Genomic DNA, 15610 nt, shown 5'->3' on the forward strand with positions numbered 1-15610 from the left:
GAGGGCGCAGGTTTCTCACGGCATTCTCGCCTTTTAAAATAAGTATTAGATTTAAGATCACTGCTGCCTGTCTGGTAACAGGAGCTGTTATAAACTTAGCATAGAAATGACGTAATATTGCTAACCCGTATTTCGTTTTTAATTTCAGCAGGTGATTTAAGCAGTCATTTATGGCATTTTTCTCATGCAGGACCCCCACTTCTTTGAGATAGTTGTAAAATCTGCAGACATCCCCAGGGCTGGAATCTGAATCTGGATGTCGTTGCTTCCCAGACTGTAGATAAGACACTCGAAATCATGAAGTGGATTTTATTATTGCCTTCTCACAGATTCACAGATTATACTGAGTTGGAAGGGATCCACAAGGATCCTCGAGTCCAGCTCTTAAGTAAATGTCCAGTACAGGGATTGCATCCACCACCTTGGTGTTACCAAGCTCCATGTTCTAACGAACTGCACCTCTGGAAAATTAACAGATTTAACTACAAATATCCATGTGTTCTGTCAATGAACCCACACATCACCACGAGGACATCACAACATCCCAGCTGTATGCTACTTTGCTTGAGGATTTTGAAGCCCAGATTGCCTGGTCTGGTGGAAATATTTCTGGTGGAGATACATAGGTACAAGCTCTGCCATTTCACAAGCTGGATCAAAAGTAAGATCAGGAAACACCTGGCTCAGATCTGTGAAACTGACATGGCATGTCAAATTTCAGACTGCCCTAAAATGGACCAAGGTAAAAATGAGCTTTGGAGATGAAAAGAATGAAAACAAAGAAAATCTTGCAAAAAATTGCTCTTTTGTTGCATGTGTCTCAGGTGCCTTAAAATAAGAGTCCTTGCTGTTGTGACATGAGCCCAAGCATAATCCTCATGCATCTCACTCCTGTGAAATGAACACCTCATTTGGAGAAGTAGCAGCTTATTTTCAGCTTGAGGAACCCTGGAGTGCTGACTTCTCTTCCATATTCCAAGAGGAAGGACAGATAAACCCAGTTTATGCCTCTTAGCATCTGTCATGTTTCCTGTGTTAGAACCCAGACATTTGCTGCAGAAATTAAAAACCCCTAAGGCTCAATCAAGGTGTAAACATCATACGAAAATCAGTTGAAAATCCAGTTGAAACCTGGATCTATAGGCTCAACTCACCCTATGGAAGATGCTTGTGCCTTAAAGTTGGGTTCTGAGAGAAAACAGCATTTCTGAATGTGTGAAATGTAGCACTAGAGCCACAAGATGCTGAGAAAATCCATTTAAAGGGTCATGATGTCGATTGTGGCTTTAAATGTGTTTATTGTCATAGGACTGAGTAGATCTTAATGGAAAATCATTGAAAATCACACATGTGGATAAAAGAAACCTGCCAGTGCTTTGTCTGTGAGAGTGCTTTTATATCACTTTATAAAGTGCCTGGAAAGTGCACAGAAACATCCCTCAGAGGTAACCTCATCTCAGTGCACATCATCTGAAACTGAGCAGATAAGCAATTTTCATGTAGCTTGCTCGGCATTATCAGGATATGGTTATGTGCCCACACAGTGATTTTACCAGTAAGTCAGGTTTTATTTTTTGCTCTCATCCAGTTGCCTCCTCAGCTTAAACTTATTGCTGCAAATAATTTTGTTTGGTCAATGCAAAATGTATTGGAGCCTTTCAGTATGAACTGTAAATGCTATTATCAGAAGCTACTGTAAAACATCTTCATGCTGGTTTGAGTAAAGAAAATGTAAGAACTGTAAAAATTCTAAAAATTTGTTGTAAATGTTCACATTTTGATGATGTTCATTCTGCAAAATCCTTTCTCATTTAATATGTTGGATTATGGCTGTTTCTATGAGTAGTTGATCATCATATTCCAACAATTTCAGTATTAGTAGCTTTTTAATGACTCTTAACATTACTGTGAAGGTATTTCTATCTAGGTGAATGCCTTTTAGCTCAGAATTTGGTGACATTTCTTATAGCTAAATATTATCTCCATTGATATATGAAAGACCTTGAGTAGCATAATCTGTCTCCTAATTCACGAAAGAACATTGTTCCAGTACTCTAGTTCTGTTCCCCTTTGCATTAATTACTAATGTCACTTTGGTATCAAATTACACTTTTTTCCTCATTGCTTAAATAATGCTTCTGTTAGTAATTTCAAGTGCTTTGCCCTCCATAAAACTATGTATGTAGTGTTCACCTTCATGTCTCTAGGTAAAAATCTTGACTGGCAGTGCACAAAGGTAGTCTGGGCATTTTTCTGTTTAACCATTCAGTATTGCAGGTGGTTGCAGTGATTAATTGATTTTAGCAAGGTTGCCCTGGCTGCTGCTGTGATATAAACCAAATTCTTGCTTTGTGGGTTGAGCTACTGCTTTGGTTCTGATTGCTCAGTATGGCCAAGTGAAAGAGCAGGTGATTGTGAAATAAGGTGATGGCTCATGGGTGTGTGCTGGAGTTTGTGGCAGTGGTCAGGTGAGGAAACAGGCAAGGTTAGAAACGTGGAGGAATGTGGAATGACAGGGCATCCTGTGGTTGTAGCCAGGCATCTGTGTCATGATGGAGGGTTTAGATTAGATTAGGAAGGGTTTTGATGGAAAGGTTTAGATTGCATTACGTGTTAGGCTGTCTAGTTTTGATGCCTTTGTTTTTGGGATACCTGGGCTTGTTCTGAGGTTTTTACTGCTTGACAGGGCAGGAGATAGAATTTTTAAAAAGGTTATAGCAGAATTTCTGGAGAAAAAGTAATTGAGAAAATGGAAATTTTTAGAACTAAAAGCAAAACAGGTTTTTTATTTGCTTCACAGTGAATTATAGTGTCCCGTTTATTGAGACTGTAAGCCAAGAACAAAGCTACAGTCCAATATAACTTTTTCTCTAAGGGGGTAGGAAGGAAAGCACATGGAAAGACAATTGAAATTGGCAGTATTTCAAAACAGAGATGACTACAGCAGTGAAAAAAATTATAAGTGCTTATACAAACGGTTATTTTTTTTAAGTGAAAGGAGACCTGCTTTTTATTAACAAATTATAAATTATTTCTTGAAATGAGTATTTTAGTGTAAAATTATAAGGAACTGTTGTCTGCTGATTCCTTGCTTGAGGACTTGATACAATGAGAGCCTTCCTGCTGGCTAAGGGGATGGTTTTTGAAATAGTTTTAAGCACAGCTTCTTAGCACTAAACTTGTGTTTAACTTCGTACCAAGTTCTCGCTGTAATTGCTAATGTTATTTGGTACAATATGTTTGTTGTAGCTTTTAACCTACTTGAAAGCCTAACTGGTTAGTGGAAAGCAATGTCCAAATTGAATCTTAAATCTTAGAAAGAGTTCAGAAGTTGCTATGAAGTTATTTTATATTAAAAGCTTTACAAGAAAGGGTTGGTGGTCTTGATTGCATTTCCCTTTAAACAGAAATTCTCTGGGCAAAACCTGCAGCCTCCTACCACTACTTTCTCCAGACCAAATGTAGACTGTCAGCAGATGTGCTTAGAAGAAAATGGACACGTAAAGTGTGTTGTGTCTGCCACTAAAAATAATCCTTGAAGCTTGGGTATTCTGAGATATCTGTTCCTTCAATATTTTTCATATGCTCCATAATTTACAACAAAATAATTCCACTTCAAGTGCATATTTTGCTAACTCATTTTTAATTGTGGTTTGAAATCTTTAAGAGCTCCTTGTTATCATGTTTTGGGTTTTGTTCTGTTTTGACACTTTGAGTTCACTAGGCATTCTTAGAGCTGAGCTAACCTTGGATTTGCTGCCAGAGCCCCCATGGTCAAATTATGTCATCATAATAAATAATTACTCTTTCTTCTTAAATGCTGTGCATCTCAGCCAAATTTGGCCTCATATTGCCTAAATAACCACAAAATACTTTAAAACTACATAGGAGTTCAGTTTGAACATTTATGTTAATAACTTTAATGTGGATAAATGTCTTTCTTCTATTTCAGATCAACGTGTTTTCTCTGGTTTTAAGCTACTGCAACTGCTATGGCTTTTAATACTGCTATGGCTTTTAATACAGCTAAGGAATGGATCAAGGTCTGCAAGCATCTGTGCAAGCATAGGTACTGTTTCTAGCTGTACTGAATGCAAGATGTGAGATTTTTTTGCAGTTCTTTTTCTTTTTTCTTTTTCTTTTTCAGTGATAAATATTTGCGAAATACAAGTGTACATACAAGTAAATTTGCTTTAATTGAGGGAAGAAGGCTTTAAAACTCATTAAGATAGATTAGAACAGTGGTTTGAAGGGCAGGGAGGAAAGATTAGGAACTTCCTAGAGTTTGCTTGAGGGCACTCAACAAGGATCCCCATCTTTCCAAGGCAGTAGGTGGGCTGGGATGTGGCAGCTGCATTGAGCTTGCAGCTGAGCAGCTCTTACATAGGTAGAGGAGAAAAGGCAACATTCAGTGCAGGAAATCTGGATGGAAGGACATGATGAGATGCTGGGGTTTTGAATACTTCTTGGGTTGATTTGAGTTTCTGATGGGCTCATTTTGGCAATTGATTATTGCTTGGTTGGATAATTAGCTGTCAGTTTAAAAGGAAATTCTGCCTTGTTAAGTTAGTAGCAGCAAGTCACTTCCTTTTCCCAGTGTTGCTTCATCTCAGTGAAGCTTTATTTCCGTCTGCAAGAGGTAGAGATCCTTGCTTCATGCAAAGAAGACTCTATAACCGTATCATTTTGTTGTTTGTTGTGTTGCTAAACTGGGGTTGGGGATGCTGTACTGCTGAGAATGTCAAAGCTGGAAGATGCTTCATGTCTGAAGCTTTTCTGGCTTTAACTTTATGTTAATGTGATTGGAGTTACACCAGAATTGTAATACTCTTCATGATGACCATCTAGGTTCAATATTCAGTATAGATCTATTTTTACCCAAGGGTTTAGTCTCTTTCTGATTTCTTTTTGGACATTTCACGATGTCAAATGAGCAAATCAGCCAAAATGATTCAGCCAATTTTCTAGAAGGTATATGGGGAAAACTTTCTGTTCACGTTTTCAACTAGAACCTGCAAGACTGTGGATACCTTCCTAACAGTCCACGGCTTGAAGGAAATACATACGCATTCTTCAGGAGGTGTCTTCTGTTAGAACAGTTGAAAGGCCACATTCCTGATGGAAAAATTTGTTGAGATTTGGCCTTTTCAATGTCTCTGAAAAATGCAGTGAACAATGACAATACCTTACTGCAGGAAGCTAATTGTGACAGACTGTTTTAGGGAGGCAGGGACAGGAACTAGGAAAACTTGCCAGTTTCCTTTGGCACTTGGATTGTTGACGGCATATAAAAGATGTTGGCTGCTGAACACCAGTGAGGCTGGAAAACCTGTGAGCTGTTGCCAGAGATAAAGACGAGATGAGGAGATGAACTTAAGTAGAATTTGGCGTGTTAGGAAAAGTGATAATGGGTCATGGCAAAGTGGGCAAATAGTAAAATAATGGGGATTCTCAGAAAATGAGAATAACTTGGGCCACAGTTTGGTCTGAAGTGAACAGAAGGATTTAGTCTCAAACATGTGAACCAGCATTAAATTAACAGGGTGCACAATCACTTCCATTTACTATTGGTGCCATTACTCAAATGACAATTAGTTGAAGCAGCAGAGGGTTTTGGTGTGTGTGTGTATGTGTATATAAAAATTCCCCAATGTGAAACATGGCATTAATGTTCTAACTTCTTAGGTATTTTGATTCCAAAAATGAAACCTAAAACTTGTCGAGTGTTGAAAAGAAAACAAAATCACAAGAAAAGAAGAAATTAAGAGAGCTCTCAATACAGGTAAAAAAGCCAAGCACTCATCTGTGTGGGTGGGTACACTTGCAAAATCTTCAATTGCCTGATTTGCCTGTATGCAAATTTCTGCTCCCAGTGATCCTTTTGAAAGTCAGTGTGTAGAATGGGTAGTGCTTCATTAGCCTTGCTTTATTCTTTAGAGAGCAAAGTAGATATACAAAAAACAATGAGATTAAGGTTACCAAGGCAACTTTGATTTTTGCAATTTAACTTTAATTTTGATAATATTTAATTTTTATTTCTTGTCTTAGCAACCTTAATGAGTTGAGGCTTAGAGTTTTTTAATCCAGCTTTTATATTATGTTGTAGGAAATATGTTGGGAATTTACCTTAATATACTAAAATAAATGACCAGAAATTCTGTTTGCTTTGTAGTATGTACTGCTGAATGTTCTGAGTTACTAGGTTCTACATTGCTATACCCCATGAATGTGCCATACAGTGGCTATATAAAAGTTCATGTATTTCTTCCTTATGTCCTGTGACATGCAGACCCTTCCGAGTTACTGGCTTCAGCTCCATCACAACATCCTTACATGTGTTGGTGGTATCTTGACTAAACCATGCTGGTGCACACTGAATTGGAGAGTCAGGTAAGTGTTTATGCTTGAATACAGCCCATGAAAAAAGCAATAAGATTCTCAAATATTTTTTAATCTATACGTAGTCACATGTGACAGTGTTCACAGGGGTTCTTGGATGAGGGAAGAGACAAGAATGTTGACTCCATGTTCAGAAGGCTTGATTTATTATATTATGATACATATATATTACATTATAACTATACTAAAAAGAAATAGAAGGAAAGGTTTCCTCAGAAGGCTAGCTATGAATAGAAAAGAAAAGAATGAATAACAAAGATCTGTGGCTCGGACAGAGTCCAAGCTATCTGGTCTGTGGTTGGCCATTAATTGTAAACATTCAAGATGGCCCAATCACAGACACACCTGCTGCATTCCACAGCAGCAGATAACCATTGTTTACGTTTTGTTTCTGAGGCCTCAGCTCCTCAGAAGGGAAAAAGTCCTAAGAAAGGATTTTTAGTGAAAGGATGTCTGCGACAGTCGCAAAACTGGCAATTCATCCTCCCTTTTCTCTTAGTCACTAGAGACTCCAGAATCCAGCAGTATTTGTAATCTGATGCTTGCTGTGTCATCACATTAAAAGGTGTAGGCAAATTAATAAATAAGGCTTGGTGACACTGGGTGAGGAAAAAGTCTTTAAATTTTTCTTTCTGTAAACAGCTGTCTGCTGAAATGTCTCACATGATCAAGTTCTGCTTTTTACAAATTATCTTCAGAGTTGGTACTTCTGTTTTGAGATTGATTTATTTATATAACAGCTAACATCAGCTTTTATCTCGTTTGTAAGCTTCTGGGAGGGTGGTGAAAGGACAATTTTTGATATTTTGGTACTTTGTTGCTTGTACAAAAGCAGTAATATACAAACTATGTCAGCACCAAAAAAAATGAGTCAAATTAAGTTATTCTGTGCCAAATGATACTTGCATGGTTGAAAGTATTTCATTTACTCTGAAACAAACACTGGGTATCTTCTCAATCATGTAATGGGCTTTTTACCCCCTAATTTTATGAGGTATGGTCTATATATTTAAAAGTGTATGCAGCACTGTGTTTCTTAAGACTATATCTTGGTTTGACATTTCACTGATCTTTGTATTAGTCTTAATAACATAATTAGCATTTTATGTTATTTTAACAATTTTTGGATATTTGTAACATAATGAAAATAAACTCCTTGTAGCATGGTAGCTGTATTATGCAAAAAGACATGTATTATGATCACTGGAAGTTTACATGAGGAAGCTTAGAAAAGATAGGAATGTTAGAAATGTGCATTGTAGGATAAAGTTTTTATATGATAAATACATGGTAATCTGGTAGAACAAAGCGATTCAGGTCAAATGAGAAACCTGAAAATCATATTTCTCCTTCCTGCATTTTCACTTTTAAAAAGAAAGGCATATTTATTGTCATGGCAAATACATGAAACACAGTAGTAACTTTTCAGATGCTGTCATTTTAATGATTATAATGATTTGTGCTTACCTAATTTTGTTTTTACCTTTTGTTGTGCTGAGCAGCACTTTAGCAATTTTATAATGCAACTGTGCATCCAGTAATGATAATCTGTATTTCCAAGATGTGTGTGAATGGCAGTTAAACAGTTCTGTAAATCACTTGCCTATTGATTGTATTTGTAGTATACACAAAAATAAAACAGAGCAGTTCATTCCTCAAAATTACTTATCTTTAACTTGCATCTAATTTTGCCCTACAGGTTAAAAAACACCCAAACAGCACAACAATGAACAAACAAAAACCAACTCAAACAAATTACTTTTCTTGAGAAGCTGTATTTTATGTGTGTGTCACAAACATAGCACAGAATGAGGAGCAAGGTTTGTGTTCTCTACAGCTTTGTCTTTCATCACCTGACATTTTCATATCTCATTTTTAAGTCTTTCCATGACTGATGGTATTATAAAATATTGGTATCATGTATTTTGGGTTTCTTTTTCAATTAGTTTACTTAGCTTATTTCTTAAATGGCAATCCAGAGAACAGTTGAAGGAGCAAATGGAAAATTTCAGAGCTGCTACCACTCTTTTGTCTTCATTTTGGGATCAAATATTCAAAACCAGACATCAACTGAGAGGACATCACAAACAAATCTATTGTGAAGAAACAATAAACCCACAAATGAAAGAGAATAAAAAAGCCTGAAGATAATCCTGTGTGTTTCAACAAAAAAGCAACTTGAAAGAAGGATTCAAGCTAATTTAAGTGTAGCATGTACAGTAGGTATGATCGGTATTATAGCAAAACTTGCTATTTTGTTTCTTAATTGCAGAATATTTGGCACATATATTTATTTGCTGATTTACTTAGATATTTTTGTAAGAAAGTTGCTCTTTGATAGCCTAAATAAAAATAGCTGTCTCCTACTTGGTTTGTGATATTACCAGTCTTTGGAGTAAATTAAGCATTTGCTGATCAAAAGGTGCAGCTAAGGTTTTCTGCTATAGTTTGTTACAGGCAATAGCAAAGTACAGCCCCTGAAATAGACTTTTTCAGGAGCCAATACAAATGCTGTGAGACTTCTTGGAATTCTGCAAGTTAACTAGGTGAAAAACAGCTTCCTTTGGGTCATGGCTGCATTTTTAAGAGGACTACTAACTAAAGCACCAATTTTATCAGTTAGTGTAAAATTCTACTTATCTGCACTTGTAAGAGTTAGTATCAAAACCTTGCCTTACCTCAAGTGTATCCTTTCTTCCTAAGAGATTTTGAGAAGGCATTTGATGTTTTCCTGTTATTCAGAAAAGATCTCTTTTTCTTTGATAAAGAAGATAATAATCTCTAGCAGCCACCTGTCCACGAGTTGACATTACAAAATATTCTGATAGTTTTTCTAATATTTAGGTAGAGAAGCTTGAATACATCTCTTTCTCTAAGTTTCTTCTAAGTATGTACATTTGGCTTGGGGTGTTTTCTCTTTTTGTTGTTGTTTATGGACGTACATGTCTGTTACATTGTCAGAAAACATTTTTACAATAGTTTAACAAGAGAAGTCACTTTCTTATTTTCACAGTTGTATATCATAAATTAATTTAAATCATCAAAGCTTTTTCCCCCAAAAAAGCTTTGATGATTTGAATTAATTTATGATACACAAAAAAAAAAAAAAAAAAAGCTTCTTTATCCGAACTGTTTTCTAGGACTTAAATAATTGTCTATACTGAATCTGGCTTTCCTCATTTTAAGTTGTTATTGCTCATGTGGAAAGAAATAAATGCATGTTTTAGTAGCTCTCCGAAATTGGTATAATAAAAGAAAGCAAAAATGCAATTTGGGTTCAGCTAGTCAAAAGTCTAATTGCCTGAAGTGGACTAGAGCATTTTTGTTAGTAAGTAGGGAGCAGATCAATGTGCTGATGATTTACCTTGCTCATAGGCATCTGCCTTAGGGGCTTTTTTAAAATCAAGTAGTCAGTTAACAGAACTTATCTCTGTTTTAAGTGACAGAAGTATAATGTTAAGCACTTTACATCATTAAAACAGTTGCTTGTGGAGTTATACTGGAGTATGACAACCCAAATTTTATCTGAGGTTACATTTGAAATGTGGCATCTGATTTTTACAGCTCTGTTTTGAAGGAAAAAATGAGCTTTTATGGACTGGATCTCTGGAGCTCTCTCTGGAAGAGGGAAATTAAGAATTTACTTGAACTTTTCATACCTACTTCTTACTCGAGCTTTGCTTGACTTTTGTACAGCAAAACAAACTTCATGTCAACACTCTTCATTTCCTACAGTCCCCCTGAGGTGCAAACTCGTAAAACTGGCATTGGCTGTAGTCCCAGCCTGCAGGTGTCCCGTAATTCTTTCCACTCAAGACCTTGTCCCCACAGCAGAACAGGATCTGTTGGGAATCACAGCCAGCTCAGTGCTGTGTCCTGCGGCACACATGGAATAGCTGGTGGCAGAAGGGTGTGAGGATAACCCTGCTGTGCTCACTGTGACTGAGAGCACAGGCTGGGCCCTGCACACAGCTCCAGAGTGCCAGAGCAAGCTGCCTCATTTTCTCTTCGTCCCTCTCGTTATGCCCAGATTACAGATGCACATGGGAAGTATATTTTAGAGTCTATGGATACTGCAAAACTTCAAGGAATTCCTTTAAACTGAGAAAGATCTGCTGTCAGGAGGTTACCAGCAAAGTGTTGGACTTGGAAATCCAGCTGTGTTCCTGGCCGTCCTGTGGCGCTTTGTTTGTTTTCCTCCAGGAGGGGGCAGCAGATAAACAACATCGGGGGCTGTTTTCTTACTTTTCAAACGCTTTCCAGTGTCCTCCTGCCCGTGAATCACAGCAGGGGCTCCATACTTAACGGGAGGGTTTAAAATTATAATTCTTACCTGTTTGCTACGAGGACAGCTGGAATGTGTGAATCGGAAGTCTTCATTCTGTTCAGTGTTAAGCAGTAGAATATATTCAGCAAAATCAATCTCAAGTTTATAGAAAGGGCAGTTCAGTATTGAGAGTTAAGATTTTATGACATGGCAGTAGGTGTGTATATATTTTAGAGGATAAAATAAGCAAGCAACCCAACCCCATGAGCTTATTAGTTAATGTCACCTAAGTCTTACTTAACATCTTTCAAATACTTATTTTCTATCATGTTATATATTACAAGTCAAAACAATGTTCTCATAGTTTTATTTTCTGATGAGAGAAAAAAGACTTAAGAATGCACTGAATCTAGGGACGCTTTTCATTCGTGTGTAATTAATGTGCTCATGTACATTCTGTGCTTGTGCATTCTGCTGACAGAGCATAGGAGTTAAAGTCCTCAATTCATGGCAGTGCTAATGATGCTAAAGAATATAGCCAAATTTTATTGCATTATTTCAGCCACATAGTGCAGGTTTATCATCTAAAACTTTATGGAGGTGTACAATATTACTGATTGGGAGTATAGTGGAGTCTTTTAAACTGTAGTGAAAATGCTGATTATTACATACCATTGTGAATTTCTTGAAAATGTGTGGCTGTAATTCTGTTTAAGTTACAGATCAAGCAGTTAACAAAAAGCTACAGAGAGAGAGCAGTCAAGACTTTTCAGCTGCTAAATTTTATCCAGTAGTTTATATAAAGAAAGAAAAAACATAGTGGCTTCTGTGACTATCAGCTGCTATAATCAGTGTTCAGTAGCTAACTGGGAAGAATTAAACTAATTCCTAACAAGACTGATTCACTGATAGACTTGCCTTGGTGATTTTCATTAAAATTGTGTTGTAATGCATGTGAGACCTTTATGGAGCCTAAAGCTTTATCAAGTTGACTTGACATTTTTTTTTCTTTTCTGGTGATTTTCCTTTTCAAAGATTAAAAATGTTTAAGAGAAGAGGAGGAGATAATTACAAAGATTTATTCAGAATGGCACAACTTGCCTTTCAGAATCGCCTTTCATCTTAAATCCCACTCTTTAAATCACAATTTTTCCATATAGGCCCTATGGTTCTACTAAGTCACTGATTTAGCACCTTCTATGCATCAAACACTTCAACAACTCCCCTGAATATTTAAGTTCCTTCATGCAAGTTCAGGGCTTTTATTCTTTGAGCAATGTTAGCTTTATTTTTCTAGTGCAGGAAAGATCCATACAAATAACTGAGGATGAAATTCCCTTTTTCCTCTTTCTTGTTTTGAATACCATTGCATAAAATAACTCTGTGATTCATTCTTGCTTTGTGTAGTAATTAGCAGGAAGACTTTTACCAGTAGAAGTCTTGAGCATAGTATAAATTAATTCCACAGTATTCTAAAATACTTGATTTTCTGAGTGTCTGGACTTGAACTGCCTTTGCAAATATGTCATTAAAATAGCTCTGATTTCCTTATAGAGTGTTTAAAGAATGAGTAATCCTGTTTATTACATCTAATAAATGAACGTATTGCATGTTTTTGGGAATAGTATTTACTCAGTTATTAATTATTTACAGTGTGTTTTGAAAGGACATTGTTTCCTTTTGCTGGAAAGGTCAATAATCCGGATAGGTGTGTAAGCACTTTTTAAACCTGCTATAGTTGGTTTTCACAGGACAAGGATTTTAAACTTTTGTGCTTGCATTCTCTCTTTGAAGTTACTATGTGTTAAAGATGTGATTTTAAAGCATAAAGACTTGTGCTTGAATTTGTGAGCAGCCAGTGCTTCCTCTGTTGTTCCTGAGGTATACTGAGGATGATGAGGGGGATAATCCAGAAAAATCAATGAATTTGGGATAACATCTGTAATCTGCATTGGCTTTTTCAAATGTTTTACCATTTCCCTTCCAAGGAATTTTCTCTTTGTTAGCATGTACATATTAGCACATACATAATTTTCATATGGAGTTTTTTTCCCCCCTTTTAAAATAAATTCTATTTGCAGGCCTGCAAGAGTAACAGATCATATAGCAGAAACAAAAAAATTCTAGAAAACTTTGGTAGACCATTCAAACATCAAAATAGAATAATCCAATATGATTGTGTTGCATTATGCAGTATTGGCTGCTAGGAATTTAATTCAACACAGCAAACCATGGCATTTGGGGAATATAAATAAATAATTGAAACATAATAAACTGAAGTATTTCATTGTATACAGGTCTGATAAGAATCTTTGTGCTCTTATCTTTCCCACACTGGTATGAATCTTTCCTAACTAATAGCTTTAAATACTGATGATAAAACACGTTAAAAGCCTAAATTAACACAGCAACTTAGAAATGTAATCCCTTTAGACCTCTTACACAGGAAGAATAGGTGATGATTTGCCAGCTGTGACAGGGTTCATTTCCTCTCTGACAGGAAGCATTCTTGTAGTTAGCTTTCCAGAAACCCATGGGAATACATGCTGGCATCAAAGCCCTTCATTGGAAATAGGGAACAAGATCTCTCTGACCCAGCGGGTGCAAACACAGGTGAATTGCATGGATGTCCTCTTCATGTTACCACTTATGTAAATTGCTCAGGGAGGAAAAATAGTACTCTACTGTTGAGTATTGAGTGCTGTGTAGTAGTGATTATTTTGTGACATGAAAAGGATTTCTAGGAAAAAAGGGTATTTTTTCCCCTATTGATAGTTTTTTCTCTTATGTTGAATATGCAAAAACCAAAAACTGTGACCCTGATTTAACAAAAGCAGGTGAATTTTTAACTGATGGTTTTTTAATGGCAATTTGGGATATTGATCTTTAGGATATGTTTGATCCTAGTTTAGAATTTGTGTTCAGAAGACACCTATGTAAAGATAGAAACACTGCAAAGACAAAGACTACTTATGTTCCTGCCTTGTTAACTGAAAAGGGCTTCTTGGCTAGTTCAGAGGGATGTGGACTTTAACCACAAACTTTTTTTTTCTCTTCTGCTACTCCACAGGCAGATTAGAAATAGGAATGTCTTCTCAAAACTTCTAAAATCAGCTTGCACATGTAGGTATATTTGAAGATTTCCAATATCATAGACTTGGGTTTCCACCTCGACTACGTTTCCTTTCCTTTTCTGGAAAGCTCCCTACTTCAGCTTTTTGTTTTGAACTTCACTGAACCTCTGTTAAAGGCCCAGTCTCTGTGACTTATGCTCTGGCATTCTTTCTGACTCAACCAAGTGATTTGTTCTAACAGACTTTGCATTGCCATGGTTATAGTAAAGCCATAATTCTGAGAGTAAAAAAAAAAAAAAAAAAGATCTGAATTACAGAGAAAAAAGTACCTTGTAGCATTATCTGCTTGGCACTGTGTTGTCATCTCATTGCAGGGCTTCCATACCATTGTCTCCTTATCACAAGGGTTTCAAACCTTCTTGGTGTTTCTCATGGGCAGCTCCTCAGAGCACTGACCCTTTCTTCTTCACAAAGTGGCCAACTGACTCCAGTTCCCTTCTCAACCAGCCAAGCCACTCTTTTATAGCACTCTTCTTCTCATTGGTTACAGCTGTGGCCTGTTAAAGTCAGGCCTGTTCCTAAGCTTTGCTAATTGGCCCAGCTGCAACTCCTTAGAGGTAAGAAAGATTACTTTCTACACTATCTTTATTTTCTTATATTCTATCCCCCTATAGAACTGTTGGCTCCATTCCATCTTGTTGACATTTAAAAAGTGAAGCCTTCCTTCTTTCTTCTAAACTGAGCATTTTACAGGAATAGAAAATAAGGTTAAGTGAATACATAGGATGGAAACGGGCTATGTTGGGTTAAAGCTCTCCTGAAACCTCCTACTTGGGGTGTGCAGTGAGTGGGTGGACAGGACAGTGGGAGCCAATTCGATGCTTGTGATAATACTTAAATAAAACAGCTTGTGGAGGACTTGTCCTATAGGACCTGGCAGCATAGTGGATGGGGAATATCCACCTTTGTCCTTAGTGGCAAAATTACCTTTCCCTGAGCTGAAGAAACAAAATACTCTGGCAGTCACTTGGCAGGAGTGTGGCGCTCCAACACTTGAGTGCTGTGGGTGGTGCTGCATCCCGGAGCCGTGGCATCACTCAGGGTGGCACAGGAGAGTAGGCAGATGCCTGGCAGGAAACCTGGGTGTGAAGGGGGCTGATAGACATCTCTTGCTACTGGGACAGATGGCTCTCAATCTCTGTGGTAGCAAGTGTGCCATGTCTTCAGAGACAGACATTTGCTCTATTAAATATTCTTAGCTTATGTAGAAGCCAACTGACAGGCCTTCAAAAGTTACAGGAGAAGGAGAGTGATGGGCAAAACAGCTTCTGCTGGGAGGCTATCTGGGCAGTGTGGCCAGGCACTGTTAATGGTGTTTAGGTGTATAAGTAAATAAGTGTCTATACCCCTGCAAAATAAATTAAACTCATTAAAAAAAAAAAAAAATCTTGAACTGCCTCCTATTCTTTGTTATGCTGCTATGTGACCCACAGCAAACACATGTAACTGGTTTTAGGAAGCTACTTATTACCTAGGAAAATACAATTTTCTACCTTGACAGCTGCTCATGAACATGATGTCAGCCTCTTCCCGTTCATTTCCCCATCGACAGTTGGAGGTAAACCTAAAGAATGTTGGCTATGCAGTGGTCATGCAATGCATTAATTCTTGAAAGATAACAGTGGTAGAACTGGTACAGGAGAGATGCTTGTAATTGTGCTGGAGTGAAATGCTGTCTTGAGGAGAATTGTTACTTGACTGATTCTTAAAATATGTTCACTTTTCATTATTTTTTTAAAACTCAAATGTTTTCATTGGCATGTTTTATTTTTGGATGTAAAAATGAAAATTGGTTTGCTTATGTGGGGCT

At 37.1% G+C, this 15610-nt stretch overlaps 1 long non-coding RNA gene across 1 annotated transcript; it reads left to right on the forward strand.

The window, feature by feature from the left end:
- The first annotated feature begins 906 nt into the window (after nt 1-906).
- LOC136553722 (uncharacterized) lies at nt 907-8765 on the forward strand. Its single transcript, XR_010783209.1, has 5 exons — nt 907-1555; nt 3953-4069; nt 5686-5782; nt 6290-6390; nt 8099-8765. It is a non-coding gene; the product is annotated as an uncharacterized lncRNA (long non-coding RNA).
- The last annotated feature ends 6845 nt before the right edge of the window (nt 8766-15610 follow it).

The sequence above is a fragment of the Molothrus aeneus genome, chromosome 1 (assembly GCF_037042795.1).
Source record: "Molothrus aeneus isolate 106 chromosome 1, BPBGC_Maene_1.0, whole genome shotgun sequence".
Classification (NCBI taxonomy): domain Eukaryota; kingdom Metazoa; phylum Chordata; class Aves; order Passeriformes; family Icteridae; genus Molothrus; species Molothrus aeneus.